At 41.8% G+C, this 14917-nt stretch overlaps 1 protein-coding gene across 1 annotated transcript in view; it reads left to right on the top strand.

The window, feature by feature from the left end:
• Window positions 1-14917, top strand: part of MACROD2 (mono-ADP ribosylhydrolase 2) — an 890479-nt gene that overhangs the window by 856215 nt on the left and 19347 nt on the right.

The raw sequence follows: 14917 nt of genomic DNA, 5'->3' as shown, positions 1-14917 counted from the left end.
CCCAGAGTGTTGCACTATTTCATAAATATTGTTGCTGTTTCATAAATGCAAATGGCCACGCTTTTAGGGCAGCAGAGAAAGAAACTGTGCTTAGCCAGTGGTTTTCATGAAATGGAATGAGGATTGCAGTCATGACTAAGTGTGGAAAAAAGCATAAGTAGTTGGAGTAGGGTGGATATGACTTAGGAAAACTCTTTTTTTTATTTCAAGTACAGAACAGAAACTAATTCAAAGAAAGCAGCATATGTCCTAAGATCAAAAGGTTCCTTCACATTTTCTTTTTGGGGAAGCGGGGGAACAACACTGTTGTTTCTCTGTCAGTAGCTTTAGTACTGCAGTTGTGCCCAGTGGTATGGGTGAGTAGTTAACTTTGTTCTCATATGACAAGGGTGGCATTTACTCACTCTGCATACTATTAGGTGTGTCAGGAGGCACACACCAAAGTGTGTGATCTGCACATCCCTGCTGTGTTGGCTCTGCTGGGGAGGTATGCCATGGTTTCATAGGTGCCCTTGCTCCTGGTACTTGGAAAGGAAGGTTAGTGCTATACAAGGAGGGACTATTACACAGGGAGGTGAAGATGTATCTACAACTTGGAAAGTGGAGGTTTCCTTGATAATGCACGACCCCAAGTGAGATTAAATTTGCTTTTCACTACTACACACCCAGAGCAGGAAAACGTCTACACAATCTCATTCAGATCTTTGAAGCATTACCCTCTCCTCATACCTCTGGATCACCTCTTTCTTTTTTTTCTACCCATTACTCATAAATTTTTGGCAGCAGGTTTTCTGTCCCATCACCTCTTCCTAATGTAGTTGATGGGTGAGGGTTCTCTCAAGCAGATCTTGCAGTCTGGAACAGTTTTCCTCTGCTTAGTTGGCTTTCACCACATTTCACCTTCAGATGAGCATGCAGGGTCACCACCAGTATACCTGGCCTATAGTATTAGTCTAACAGGCCAATCTGACCCTGGCACTAGTCACCACGAATGATCTGCCAGAGATGAAGGACCTACACAAATATCACTATTTTTAGGAAAAATCACACCTTTTTCTATGGCTCTTCTAATTGTATGGTATTTTAAATATATAAGTCATGTTGCATGATCAGCTTTCCTGACTCACCTGCATACTCAAGTCAGGGTTTTTCACGAGTAGTGACTTTTCTATAATTGTCTCTTATTAGGCTCTGTAGCCTGTGTTTTATTCTCTGAGTGTTTGAAAGGAGTGAATTTTTTTCAAAACGCACAAGTGAATAGTTTTGGTCACTTGGACAATATTAGAACTTCTCCTGGGGTTGTTGAGGGATGTTTAATCTTGCCCCCTACATATCTGTGACTGCACCTGTATCTTAATCATGTAGTTGTGGTATCACAATGTATCGATGCAGGAGTGCAGTTCTGTGGGAGTTCCTGTTACTTAACAAGAAGTTCAGCATCTCCTTTTTGGGGTCTCGTATGAGTTCTGGTGGTCCTTTCCTGGAACAATCTGGTGTGCTGTGAATGTGTTCATAGCTGCAGTTAATCCAGTCCAGCAAAGCAGATGCTCTGGATGATGCACTTTGAGTTGTAGGTATAGTTAGTCTGTGAGCAGCTGCAAAAACACCTGGTTTTGTTTGAGAGATCCAAGAGAAATATGAAGAGTATGGAATGGCAATTGTCCTTTATACTTCCTGGGATGCTTGTGGTGTAATTGCTCCACAACCAATTAACACTTATTTGCTCAAATGTTTAGTAAGTATTTTTCTCCCAGGTTCAGAATTTTCTTGTGACTTCTATCCTGAATTTTAAAATCCATAGCTTTCTGCAGCTGACAAATTTCAGCCCTTAGTTATTGTTTCACTGGTGCAGGGCCTTTACCCTGAAATGCTGGGCCATGTAAGCCTTTTATCTCATTACAGATGAGACTTTGCAGATGTGCAGCATCGTTTGTTCCCCCAGTCTCTAGTGTGAAGGGCATATAGGGCTCCACCAATAATCATAGCTACTGTAGAGGCCAAAAAGCTTTTATTCCATTTACAGCATCCTGTCAAAAAACACTCAATACCTACATTACTTGACAGCCCTTGAAAGACGGCATGTTTACAAGTTCAGCATTTTCTCTGTGGAGGAAATAAGCAGTCACTTATAGGCTATACCATTCTTAGCTGGATAGAAAATCAGTTAAACTATGTTCAGGATTCTGAGAAGTAAAAGTCAATAATCTTTTCCTCATTGCCCTCTGGTTACATGTAACAATGCTATACAGTTAGGAGGTCAAGGTGGCAGAGTGACTGTTTCAGTGGATGGAAAGAATTGAGATCCCCAATTTGTGGCCAAATCCTATCATGGTTACAAGGTGTTTCATCAGTTAAAATGCATTCACTGGACGTGTTTGTATGATCTGTCAGCCTGAAACGTAGCACAAAAGCATCAAATGAGCACACACGGAGATACCTCAGGTGCTTCAAAATAAGATGTCACTGTACTGAAAAATCAGTAGCTAACTCCAGCAGCTAAATTTAAGAAAATTAAATTGGCTGATTCTTCCAGCTGTCTGGATATCAGGGAAGATTAGCAGAAAAGCTTACAGACTAAACAGGGAGATGGTCAGCAGGGCTGTGTCCTTGCATCTTCTACTCTTTGAGGTGCCAGTAATTGAGTGAGATGCCTCTGTTAGCCCAGGACCCAGATGGTCCAGAGAGGATAGAAAACTGAGCATGACTTTATGGTTTGAGTGTACAGCAACTGCACTGCCTTTTGTTTTGCTCTTTTCTGGTGTTGAAAGAGCTCTGTAGATCATGTCTTTTCGTTGATGATGGCTCAATATGGATGGAAAGGGCCTTCCCTGACATCTGCCTTGCAAGGACCTCTAGGACATGAGGGTTGGGGCTTGAATCCTCCCATCATGGAGAGAGACTCAAATAGAAATTTATTTCCAGTATTGTCTGATGAGCAGGGTACAAGGCCAATGGTAAGCACTGGCATAGCCCCTCTCCTTCATTTGAGCTTGCATACTTAAAGCTGCAAATTTTGCATGGCCGCTGCAGTCTTGTCTCAGTTCAGTCCTGACCCTACCTCTTGGCATCTCACCTCACATGTTCACCAAGTCATAGAACAGTTTGGGTAGGAAGGGACCTTAAAGATAATGCAGTTCCACCCTCTGCCATGGGCAGAGACACCTTCCACTAGATTGGGTTGCTCAGTGCCTGATCCAATCTGGCCTCAAACACCTCCAGGGATGGAGCACCCCCAACTTCTGTGGGCAACCTGTTCCAGTGCCTCACCATCCTCACAGTAAAGAATTTCTTCCTAATATCTAATCTAAATCTACCATCTTTCAGGGTAAAACTGTTACTACTCGTCCTATCACTGCACTCCCTGATAAAGAGCTCCTACCCATCTTCCCTGTAGGCCTTTTTTAAGTACTGGAAGGCTGCTATAAGGTCTCCCTAGAGCCTTCTCTTTTCTAGGTTGAAGAACTCCAGCTCTCTCAGCCTGTCCTCTTGTACAAGTCCCTTGGCCTTGTCCTTACCAGCACACCCAGTACTTCTTTTGGATATCAGCTGCTCCTCTCTGGTGGTCATGTTGGTCTACAAAGCCGGAGAGACCAGAGTTGACTCATTTTCTGGGGCCTCCTCCTTGGAACAGCAGATCTTTTACAGTTCCTCTTGAAGAAGCATAGCTAACAACTCCCACACTGGTCTTGGAGCAGCAAAACTGACGTGATCTGTGGTTTTGTTTTTCTTGTCTTGTCTCCTAAAAGTTCCAAAGCAGTACCTATCCAGTGTGTAGGAAGTGTGGCTGTTTTGGTCCCTTTTATACAATTGTCAATTTTTTAATGCCTGTCTCATCATAAATCCGCTTGCACATACAAACGTAAGTCTTGAACTGCATAGTCCACACCAGATGACTCAGTAGCCCCACAGCATCAAGGGCCAGCGGGAACAAAGCTGCTTTTCAGGGAAGTGTCCAACAGCTTTGATACTTTTTTAGCTTGGCTTTGAATCTCCTGGCCTTGCAGTACAGGCAGGTTTGCTTAAAAAAAAAGAAAAGAAAGAAAAAAGAAATCCTTAAACAAGATTTCTAATATTGCCTGCTTTCAGCATTATATAGAACGAGGAGGGAAATAGATTTTCTGGATGCAGTTCCGCTTGCAGATCCAGCTGGCTCTTGAAGTGTGTGCACATGAAAAGCAGATGATAAGAAATACATGTATATCCAGTACTCATCTAAAGGAAACCAAGTTATCTTAGAAACTGATATATACAGAGATCACTGAATCTGCTTGTGAAACTGTTCCCTCTGGCATTAAATGCAGCCAATGTTTAACAGTACTGAATTAAAAGTGTGATAGTTTAAGACACAGGAACCTTTTCCAAATGAACGTACAATGGGAGCTTAGTGGAGAGGAATTCATGTTGAGATTTGGCTGAAGAATAAGGTTAATGCCATTTGTTCTTATGACAACTGCTACAGGATATTTAATAACCATAGGCAGTCAAGGCCTGAGTTTTATGTCCGATCCTGAAGGCAGCAGCACGGTGCAATACATTAGATCACCAATACAGCTTCCTTCTTTTAATGAGATCTCCCACCCAAGGATGGGATAGCCTGCTCTTGCACAGGAATGTGAATCTGACTGGATCACAGCAGACAGCTGAAATAATTGGAGAAGTCTGAGTGTTGGAGGGAAGGAAATCTGTTGCACGTATTCACATCCCGAAGCAAAAGTTAATGCAGCGCTGCTTTCTGGCAGGAGTTTGGTCACAGCTTCTAGTGTCAAAACCAGCTTGCTTTTTGCTAGCCTGTGCTTGTAGTCAGCCGTAGCTGTATCCAGCTGATTTGAGAGGAGAAGGCAAGGGAGGGCTCCTCATTTGGATAGCACTGGCACATTCATAGCTCATGGCTGACAAAGCCGTTTAGTGCAAAGATAGCTCAGATTTTGCTCCGGTGTGTGAAGTTTGCCCTCTGAACGCTGTGATTTTCTCTAGCCAGTCTTAGAGACAGGAAAACACAGATGAACCTTCACCAGACCTGAAGAGGCTGGAGCACATCAGCTGGTTGCCATATTGATGAAACACCTGGGGCATTCATTTTGAAACCTAAATGCAGGCTGTTCACCTGTATTGCCAAGTACAACAGAAGCTTACTTCTGGCTGGCAGGGTGGCATTAATTTAAAGAGAGCACCATCTGCAAGGCCTTGGAGAACAGCGGTCAGAGGAGACAGGTAGAGAGGGTGCTGGAAAAAAAAGTCTTGTTCTCATCTAGGGGCCTCACAGCCCCCATCTATTACCTATCACTTCTAATTAGCAGATTTATCTTGGAGAAAGCTACTCCTATTCAGCTTTCTTGCAGATGCTTTTCTTGCTAAGAGCAGTTGTTTTTGCTGAGCTTCCTAAGCTTGTTTCTGGGCTTTCACAGGCATTTGGAGCAGTAATGGTCTCAGTGACCCAGTAATTAAAGGAGTGCTGTACCTCCCTGCTGCAGAGAGCTGCCCCTTTGTCCTTCCTCTTTCTTCTCTCTGCAATGCCACTACCAGATGGTCAGAGATTTTTCACCCTTTCAAAAGCTTTGTGTTTTTCCCATCTCATCAAGCATGTCTCAGCCATGCTTAATTAGCTTAAGGCTTTTCAACCCCCCCACCCGATTTGGCCCCCAGGAGATCAGTTAAGGACCTGAACAATTTCAATAAAGAGCTTGGAAAGCAAATCCTTAGAGGCTAGGCAAAGCTGCAGGAGAATGTAATGTTATTTACTGTTGGGGACTGCTAGTATTGTTCTTTCTTTCTTCCCTTCCTTCCTTCTGTCTGTCTGTCCTCCCATTCATCCTTCTGTCCATCTTTCCTTTCCCATTCTTATCTCTCAGAATATTCAGGCATGCCCCTTGGTTCTTGGCAGTGCTTGGCAACATCTGATAGCTGGTGTTATTCAGAGGAGGGCTGTCGCCGCTAGACCAGCGCCAGAGTATGTTGCTTTTGACCTGTTTTAATCTGTTTAGCTCCCGTAAATAAAAAATGACAAACATAATTAGCTAATTGGTGTTAGGAGACTATTGGGTTGGGATATTTGACGTTAGAGTGGTTTGGGGTTTTGTTTTGTTTGCGTAATTCCCAGACTTGTTTGAAACTAGCTTGTGAGCTTTATTTTCAGACTAGAGAAGTTGAGATGAAAGCTTGGTTAATTAACTGAAAAATAAATTTGCATCTTGCTTTGTGTTTGACATTGGATAGCATTTATTTCTGCATTGTCACATACTCACTTTTATTATTAATCTCTGAGCTTTAGTTGCACGATTGCAAATGAGATTTAAAAAAAAACCCACACAACTCTTTCCCTTCTTCCTTCCCTCCCTATAAAGCATGAGAGAGAGCTTTTTGAGCATGTGAAGCACAGATTTTGTGTGGAACTTTGGATGCCTTAGAGGTACCTGTGGTCATGCCATGTAATTGAATTCAGTGGCTTGTATTTTGCATTTACAGGCAAATGACAGCATCCAGCCATCAGATGTTTGTATCACTAGAATTAAACACCTACTAATTTAGCCACTCTGAAGATAAATATTTAGATATAATTAAAATGGCTAGCTGTAAATATGTGAAACAATCCATGGGTGACAGAAAAATGTGGAATGGGGTTTCTTTGCAAACATGGAGGAGGAGACTGCAGTTACTGCAGTTTTCTCCCTGACACTCCCCTTCATACTATGTATAAAGCAGATGTTGACAGGCGTGCACTGCCCAGAGAACAATGCTTTATATAAGGCTAGATTGAAATGCTGTTCTTATGCTATTGAAATTCCTGGTATTTTTTAAGCCATCAAGGGAAATAAAATGTGAAGAGTGTGTCTAAATGAATGCACGATGTAGTTTTGTGTCACAGGGAAGGCCTGTAACATTGCCACCTCCATTTGAGTAACTCAGGCTGTCGTTAAACAAAGAGTGCAGCTCCCTGGTGTATTGACATTGCTATTTACAGACCATGTGGTAATCTTTGAAGTGCTAACTCTTTTTTTTTTTTTTTTTAGAGAGAGATGCTGTGTTTTTCTTCTATATTTGTTTTCGACAAAAAGGAATGTTAGTATTTTTATGATGGCTGGTGCTTAGCGGAGCTCCTCTGTGTAAAGATAACAAATGAGTTATGCGACCTGACATTCTCCCTGGGAATGTGCTCAGAACGAAGCGAGCTAGTGGCATTTCAAAGTCTGCTTTTGAAGTAGCTGGTTATATACTTTGGTTATAACAATTGCTAGGAAATGCTGTTTCTCTGGTATTTTGCTCCTTCTCTTTATTGACTGGGAGGTAGAAGAGTCTTCGGGTACAAAACCCCAGGACCCAAAGAATACATATGCAGAGTGAAATCACACCACTTGAAGCTGTTCCATGCTTTACTGTGTCCCTGTCCTGTCTGATAGCTTGAAGCAGACAGGTCTGTTGTAGGCTTTGGAAATAACGGGATGAGCTCTAACCCTTTGAGAGTGACTGCAGCAGGTACAAATTGCCAGGCACATTTCCCAAATGCTGTCTCACTTGTCCTCTCACTGCATTGCTGCTGGGAGTTGCATGGGAGGCATTGCCTGGAGCAGCAGGGGCTCCCCAGCTTTAAACTGAGCAGCCCTGCTGCTAGAGATGTGTGTCCCCACGTGGGAGTAAATCAGAGCTGGGAGGATGTGTCTGCAGGGAATCTGGAGGAAGAGCAGGAGGCCAGTCCAGCCTTGGCTGTGCTCAGTTGTGTTTCTACAAAATACTTCATATTCCATCCAACACTGGATATCACCAGGAATTTTGTTTTGGCAAGAAGACCACCCTCTTTACACATTTCACCAATTTCTAGTTTCTTCATAGTTCTGTTGCTATAAACCATCACGTACTTAAATTGATTAGGCCACTAGTAGCCCTTGAAAGACAGTTTGAAATAAAACCAGCTAACAATAGAAAAACACCTTTCCCAAGACCTGATATTCAAATCACTTTTGTGCTGCCCTCGGGAAGGATGGCCTTTGGTTATAAGCTCCATTCTATTAGCAGAGAGCTGGCTGCTCATGACCACAATGGCAGCACTCCAAGGACTGAACTTTAATGATGAATGTCACAAAACGCTGCTACATGGGCTTACACTGGGGAAGGTAATTCTGTGTACAGTATGTGATCTATGTCTCCTGGAGTCTTTATCATTTCTTTCAGCTGTTTGCGGTGTTCTTTCGTGTTTGGTCTGCAGAAAGAGCTGCATTAATTCAGAATTCGTAAATCTACAGACAGGCAGAAATAAAATTAATCTGAACTTTTAAGCTTGCTATAGCAAGCGTGCCATGAGAGTAAAAAGTTGGTAAATTGAATTTATTGAGCTTTAATTTGGGTGTACTTTCATTATGCTGTCTATTATACCTTAATTGGTACGCTTGTTGTCTCTTGGGCCATGAATTACTATTGTACTGAGGAAAAGAAACTTAAGTGAAGAATTTTGCTGCGAGGGAACACGCAGAATCTTTTTAACCATTAGTATTGTTACTGTCATCTTTAATTATTACTGCCATTCAGCCATGCAACACAGTTCCTAAGCTTGAATTGGTAATATTGTACAAGGTGCCATACTCCGTTGTCTCTACCCAAGGAAAGCACAGCCTTAGTTTCATGGCTTTGTATGCTTGTCAGACTACTTGGAAAATCTGTTTCATGGATTTCCAACACACTTTTACTACTGTCTTCTATATGTATCATCTGTGACCAGCAGGCTTCCTCCAGCTTCTGCTGGTTAAAGAACACCTCTCTTAGCTCTGCTAGAAATACTTGTTGCATGAATGCCCAAAACACACACTGATAGGTGCTTCCTGCTAGCTAGTTGGAAACACTTCCTTGTTCCTCACTGCATGAACATTTTTTACAAAAGTCAAGAAGTATTAATTTCCGTTTAAATTTGGAAGGTTTATTTCTTCTTTTTATATTTTTTTAACAGAAATCTGGTAGCTTTTCTTCATAGTTTTGACAAGAGCCAGCAACATTTCTCTGGAAATCTTGGACTTGTCAGGCTGTGTTTGTATGACTCCCTGAAAACGTGACATTTCCCATAAAATTATCTATTCTTTTAAAAGAGAAGAAAAGAAAAAAAAAAAGGAGTAATTTGATTCCGGAAAAATGTTTTGTTAGAAATGTTTTTATCAATTCCATATGTGCCTTTCCAGCTGGATCCCTGTGCAGCAGGACCACCCGCTGCCTGCGGGATGCAGTAGCTGTGGTGGCTTTAGCACAGTGTTGGGGCTGCTGCTGATCGTCTGGCTGCTCTTCAGCCTGAGCCAGGCACTTTCATAAGCTTTGATGGTGGGAGCCAAAGCAGCCAAACCCTCTGTGAGGTGCCGCATGACATGGACAGTTTCCCTCTCCTCCTCCTTTCCCGTGCTTGAGGTATATTTGTGGTTTGGGTAAGGTTTCCTTTTATTCAAGTGTTGCATTTTTGCGAGACCATATTCCTTGAGCAAACCTAAAACCTGTGGCTATTGTGTGTAAGGCTAGCCTCCATTGTGCAAATTCCTTGCCTGCTTGTTCTGCACAGTGCTTAAGTCCAAGTTGGCTTTGCACAATATTCCCAAATATCAGCGGGATTTATCAGCTTGGGGATCAGTGGTACTCTGTGCCCAAGACCTTCATAGGATTATCAGTCAGGGCTCAGCATTGTCATGGATATTCTGTGTGAACTGGAAAAAAAACCCCCAACTTTAAGGTATAAGGTTTCTTTCTCCCCCACCACCCAAATAATCTCTACACCTGATAACTGAAAGGCCATAGACTTTAAATTTAAATCTCGTCTCGTGTAGGGACCTCTTTCTCTTTTAGGTGCTTACATCGGAAAAACAGGGTAGCTAAGTAGGCAAGATATTTATTTAGATTTGCTGTGAAGTATAAACTCTCTCTGCAAAGACCACCTATTTTCTATGTAACAGGCTCTCTTCTATTAGGGTTTCCAGTATTTAAAATAGATTCTCTGTGAAGAGAGCTGTGCAAGATGTTTATGTTGTTCCCTTGTTTTCTTTATATACATAAGAAACATCTTGTGCACAGTTGTGAAAAGAAGTTGTTTGAATCTCCTCAGACTGTCAGATCGATGGTTTTTAGTGCACTGGAGTGTAGTATAAATGGGAAACTATAAAACAGTGTAACATGAATTGTCTAGACCTTTAAACTTATTCAGGAAATTGAGAGATATATATTTAAAGAAACTCAGTAAACTTTGTTTTTTAAGATTGTGAAATTTGCTGTTGACAGGGCTGAACATAAACATGGTTCAAGGCCAGTGACTTAATTCTAGGTGACACCACTCCTAATCCTTTATGGCTGAATCCTTCAGTTTTATCTGCAACTCTGGGGAAATGTCTGTCAAGGCTAAAGTCACTTGCACCAGGAGATTAGCGATTTTTGCATTCTTTTGAAAGCCTCAGTAATTCCCATGAAAGTAGCAGACACCAAAATATTTGTGGAGACTGTGGGTAGTGGCAGTCCTTATACTAGCATACAGATTCTTGCAGACCTAGTCCATAGTGCACATCTAAGGCCTCTAATTTTGACCCTTGTGCTATGCTTGTTCTATGTGCTGGCCAAAGCTCCATGTTGTCCTCCAGCTGTGTGTACTCAAGGGGAGGAGAAGAGGGGAGATGTTGCTGCTGGTTGACCCAAAGGTGGAATCATGGTATCAATTTCATTTTTTTTAAAGCTCAAAATAGTTAAAAGCCGTATAATGAAAAGACTTTGGGCATCTGCAACTTCATGACCTAGGAGGATCTTCGTTATGAATAAATCATAAAAGGTTGTCCGAATTCAGCAATCTGAAGGAGTTTAGCTTGAGGAAATGCTTTTAATGTGTGCATGTTATCCTCCTTTAGCAGGACAAAAGTCTGTCACTATCAACTGCCAATACAATTATTCTCTTCTGGCTTAATTGGTAGAGGTCTTGACTGTGGTGCTAAGATCCCAAGTATGAGCCTTTGCATTTTCTGGCACTCCATAGCAAGGTGAAGGCATTATGGGGCCAAGTACTGCTGTATGCCAGCCTGCGTTTCAGTTCTTTTATATGGTATGTGGCATTTCTGAGTATTTATGCACTGGCAGCTGTATTCTGTCTGACCTTCAGGACACCTCAATGTAAGGAACCCTCGTTATCCATCAGTTATTAAAAGAATTTTGGGAGATGTTATAAATTTGTTCAATAGCTCCAAGGAAAATTATAGTTATCTTGTTAGACTCAAGAGTCTGTCAGTTTTTATGATAAACATCAGGTTTATTAGCAGTTCTGTAAATCCTGTTGTGGGAAAAAGAAGGCAAAAAACACGCTGTTAGTTGTAATGTTACTGAGCTTTCTAAGCATGGGTTACAGAGGTGGTGTCATTCCTAGTGCAGTGAGAATTGGCATTGAACTTTTAGCCCGTGTTTAGGATCCCAAACAGGTGGTCTGATTTTCAAAACTGCTGAGCACATCCAAAACACATTATAAGGGGGGAGTCTTTGAAGCCAGCTGGAGCTGCTAGGTGCTTGGGGCTTTTGAAAATTGGGATCTAAACTCTGTTTTAAACTGTTTCTAATGTTAGTCACCTATTCCTGAAAATACTGTCCTGTGTCTGCTGGCATCTAGAACAACCTCTGTGTTAAAAGAACATTCAATAGAGAGAGGGGATGCTATCTCTGGTGCTAAAGGGAAAAAGCTTGGTCTTTTTGAAAATACATTGTCTGGTAAGAAGCATATTGAGACAAACCTGGAAGTTTCCTTCTCTCTCTCTGTCTGTCCCTTTTTTCTTAAAGACTTCTGTTCAGACTGTGTGTTCTGTGGTTTGTGTTTGTGGCCTCCAGTTTCTGTTTGGTGCTTTGAGATATAACAGAACTTTGAGGAATCTTCAGTAATATGGAGCACAGGCAAGATAGTTGAGGAAAAAATGTGCTTAAGCTTTCCAAATTAGTTTTTACCCAACATACCCATCGTAAGAGTAATGGGTTAGTCATAAGCCACCCTTGGTCTAGCTTGTCATTTGGATTTACTTTCTTTTGATTCAAAGAAGACTTTGATATGTATGAAAGTCACAGTAATTTCTGAGCCCTTGTTCTGCTGCTTAGCTGCCAGACTGACCACTAACAGCAGCATGGGCCTCTTCAAACAGTGGAAATGAGCCTATATAGGAGGAAGTGTTATTAGGAATAAAGCTGTTGGGAAGGCAAAAAAAAAAGCCCTCAGAACTTGCCCCCTCCACCTAGGCTGAGCTGCAAATCTAGTAAATCAGTGGACCTGAGTGTCAACATTGGTAAATATCAGACCTGATGAACATGACTGAGGGCTTCTCCAGAGTGATTTACTGTGGCTTTAATGTGCAATGCTGGCTTTTTGCTTGCCCACAACTACTGAGTCCTTGTGTAGGATCCTGAAGAAGAAAAGTTGACTTTCTTCCTTGTCCTGCAGTCAGAAAGCTGACTTTGGAGGCGTCTACTACCTATTTTCTAAGTAACTCACTAGAAAGAAAGTGGCCTTCCTCCTATAGTTCTCACAGTCCCCCACCATGCTAAGGGTCTTTTCCCATTCTTTTTTCCAGATTTCCAGACTACAAACTGGTGCCATCTCCATAGCTAGCTAGAGGCTAATTCAGAACAACATAGGGACTGAGACATGCTAAAATCAATAAAAAGAGGGAAAAGGAGAGGAGAGGAGGGGGAGGAGATGAACCAACAGCAAAACCAAAAATCACTAAGTGCCCTGAATGTTAGGTTATGGGAAAAAGAGAAAGAAATGTTCAGCCTAAAGCAAATATGACGGTTCCCTGTTTAACAAAGCTGAGGTCAGTTGGGAAGTACTCTGGAGCTGTTTGGAAGGGGGAGGATTACGGTTGTTAGTATTCGTTGCCTTATGTTATCTAAATGTAAATTCCTGTCTCTGATGTAACATCCTCGCTAGACCCTAGTATTTATGAACCAAACAAAGGATGAAATGTGAAAAGTTGAGAAGAAAAATCTGCAGCTCTGTCTTTGTGTAATTCTTACTGAGAGCTGATATAAATGGAAGACAAATCAAAGGCAACAATAGCTCTGCACATTTTATCTCACACCCTGTGATGCATATTAGCGTTTCCCATTGTGAGCCAGAAAGAACACTTACAATTTTAGAAAACAGTGCATAAAGGCTCTCCTCAAGGAGGAGAACCAAGCATATGACTGCCAGTGCTGACACTTGCTTTTTCTTAGTCTGCCAATTTGCTTTTCTGGAAGGTCTGTTGTGGGCAAAAGTTTTCTACCTCAAACCATGAATTTTGAATTTGGCCTTAAAATTTCTTCCAAGAAATAGAACAAATAAACTTCACTGATTTGGTAGTCAAAATGTGGTCTTTAGCCTTGCCAAGAAACACCAGCCAAGCCAATCATGTGGCAATATATTTTGAAGGTGCAGATGGTAACATGCAGGGTAGATTATGTTTTTCTAAAAGCAACCCACAGGAGTAATCTTTTCTGTTGTGCTTTTCAGTATTTTGGAAATACTCCTGGCTTTGTGGGAGGAGGTGAGTGTCAGGAGGACAGGTGGGTATTTTAAGTGTTAAACACCAGCTATACTACTGTTATCTGGCTCTGCACCTCCCTCGCTCCCCAAAATGTCAGTGGTAAAAGCTGCTGAAAGGCGTGGAGAGTGCCATCACAGAGCTGAGACGTCTGCAGCAGTAGCTAGGTTGTTCTTCTAGGCTTGTCTTGGTCTGGGAGTTGGTGGCGTGCAATTCCCTCTGGCAGAGCTGGGATTTGGGGATTTTGGTCCCCTCATGGCTTGTTTCTGTGTGCTCCGTGTTCAGAGGAGGATGTGGTTGTTGCCTGCTGGCTTAGGGAAGCTGGTTAGACCACCCTTTGCTCTGACATAGTTCTGTTATTTACTTACTCCACATAAAATTTTGCTCCTGTATTCATCTAGTTATCATCAGACATTAAAAAAGACATCCACACTTAGGTTGTAGTGCAGCACGTGCAATGTGTTTGCTTTCCCTCTTGTTCCTTTGAGGCTGGCTAGTGTTGGCTCACTCACTGCTGTAGAGGAGGATGCCAGACCTTCACCAGAGAAGTGGGAGCAGCAATCAACATTAATGTCATCCTCTGACAGTCACACGAATCTCCAAAAGCCAGATTTCAGTGGTGCCTTCTCTCCACAGGGCACACGGTGCTTCCTGAGCAGAATGGGTAACATCACTTTGGGTGATACATCCAGCACTGCCATCCATCACTAAGCTATTCACTTCTTTACAGAGGGAAAACAACTCACAGACATTCATTTATGAAAAATTGCTTACTGCCCTTGAACGTAAATATATAGACACAAGCGTGCCTCTGTGTGTGTTTTATTTAAACATCTGTTATATTTTGTTCAAGGTCCGAAACAACAGCATTGAGAACTGGAACAAGTGAGGAGCTCGGTAACAAAATTAGGCCTTTGTAGTGGATTTGTGCTTATCACTGTATAGTTATAGTTAAAGCTGACTGTAAAATTTCAGCTTTGAAGGACTCAGAGTAGAGCTCAGTTGAAAAAGAAAGGGGGTTACATTTTTATAATTGTTTTTGAAAAATGATTGTTATTGTACATGTGTCTCAGTAGGAGAAAAGGATATGTTAAGTATCTGTAAGTTCTTTGTTATTGAGTGCTGTCAATTACCACATCTTTTCAAGCAAATGAGTTTCACATTATGTTTGTCTTTGTTTTAGGAAGCTAACAGATTTCTAAAAATTAAAACAGAGTGCTTGGTCAGGAGGTGAAGAGCCTTCAAAGAGCAAGATATTTCAGCCAAGTGTGTAGCATCCTCTGCTTCTGGTTATCGAAGTTTTTACGGGGGCTTGGGTTTTTTTGTTGTTCCAGGTTTTTTTATTACTTGAGGTTAGATTTTGTTTGGTTTTCTTTCATGCTGGCTGTTGTATGTTTGTATTGTAAACTGTTTGAGACTTA

This window comes from Phaenicophaeus curvirostris, chromosome 2, assembly GCF_032191515.1.
Source record: "Phaenicophaeus curvirostris isolate KB17595 chromosome 2, BPBGC_Pcur_1.0, whole genome shotgun sequence".
In the NCBI taxonomy this organism is placed as follows: domain Eukaryota; kingdom Metazoa; phylum Chordata; class Aves; order Cuculiformes; family Cuculidae; genus Phaenicophaeus; species Phaenicophaeus curvirostris.
The sequence above is the reverse complement of the archived record's forward strand: the minus strand, read 5'-3'. Positions and strand labels throughout refer to the sequence as shown.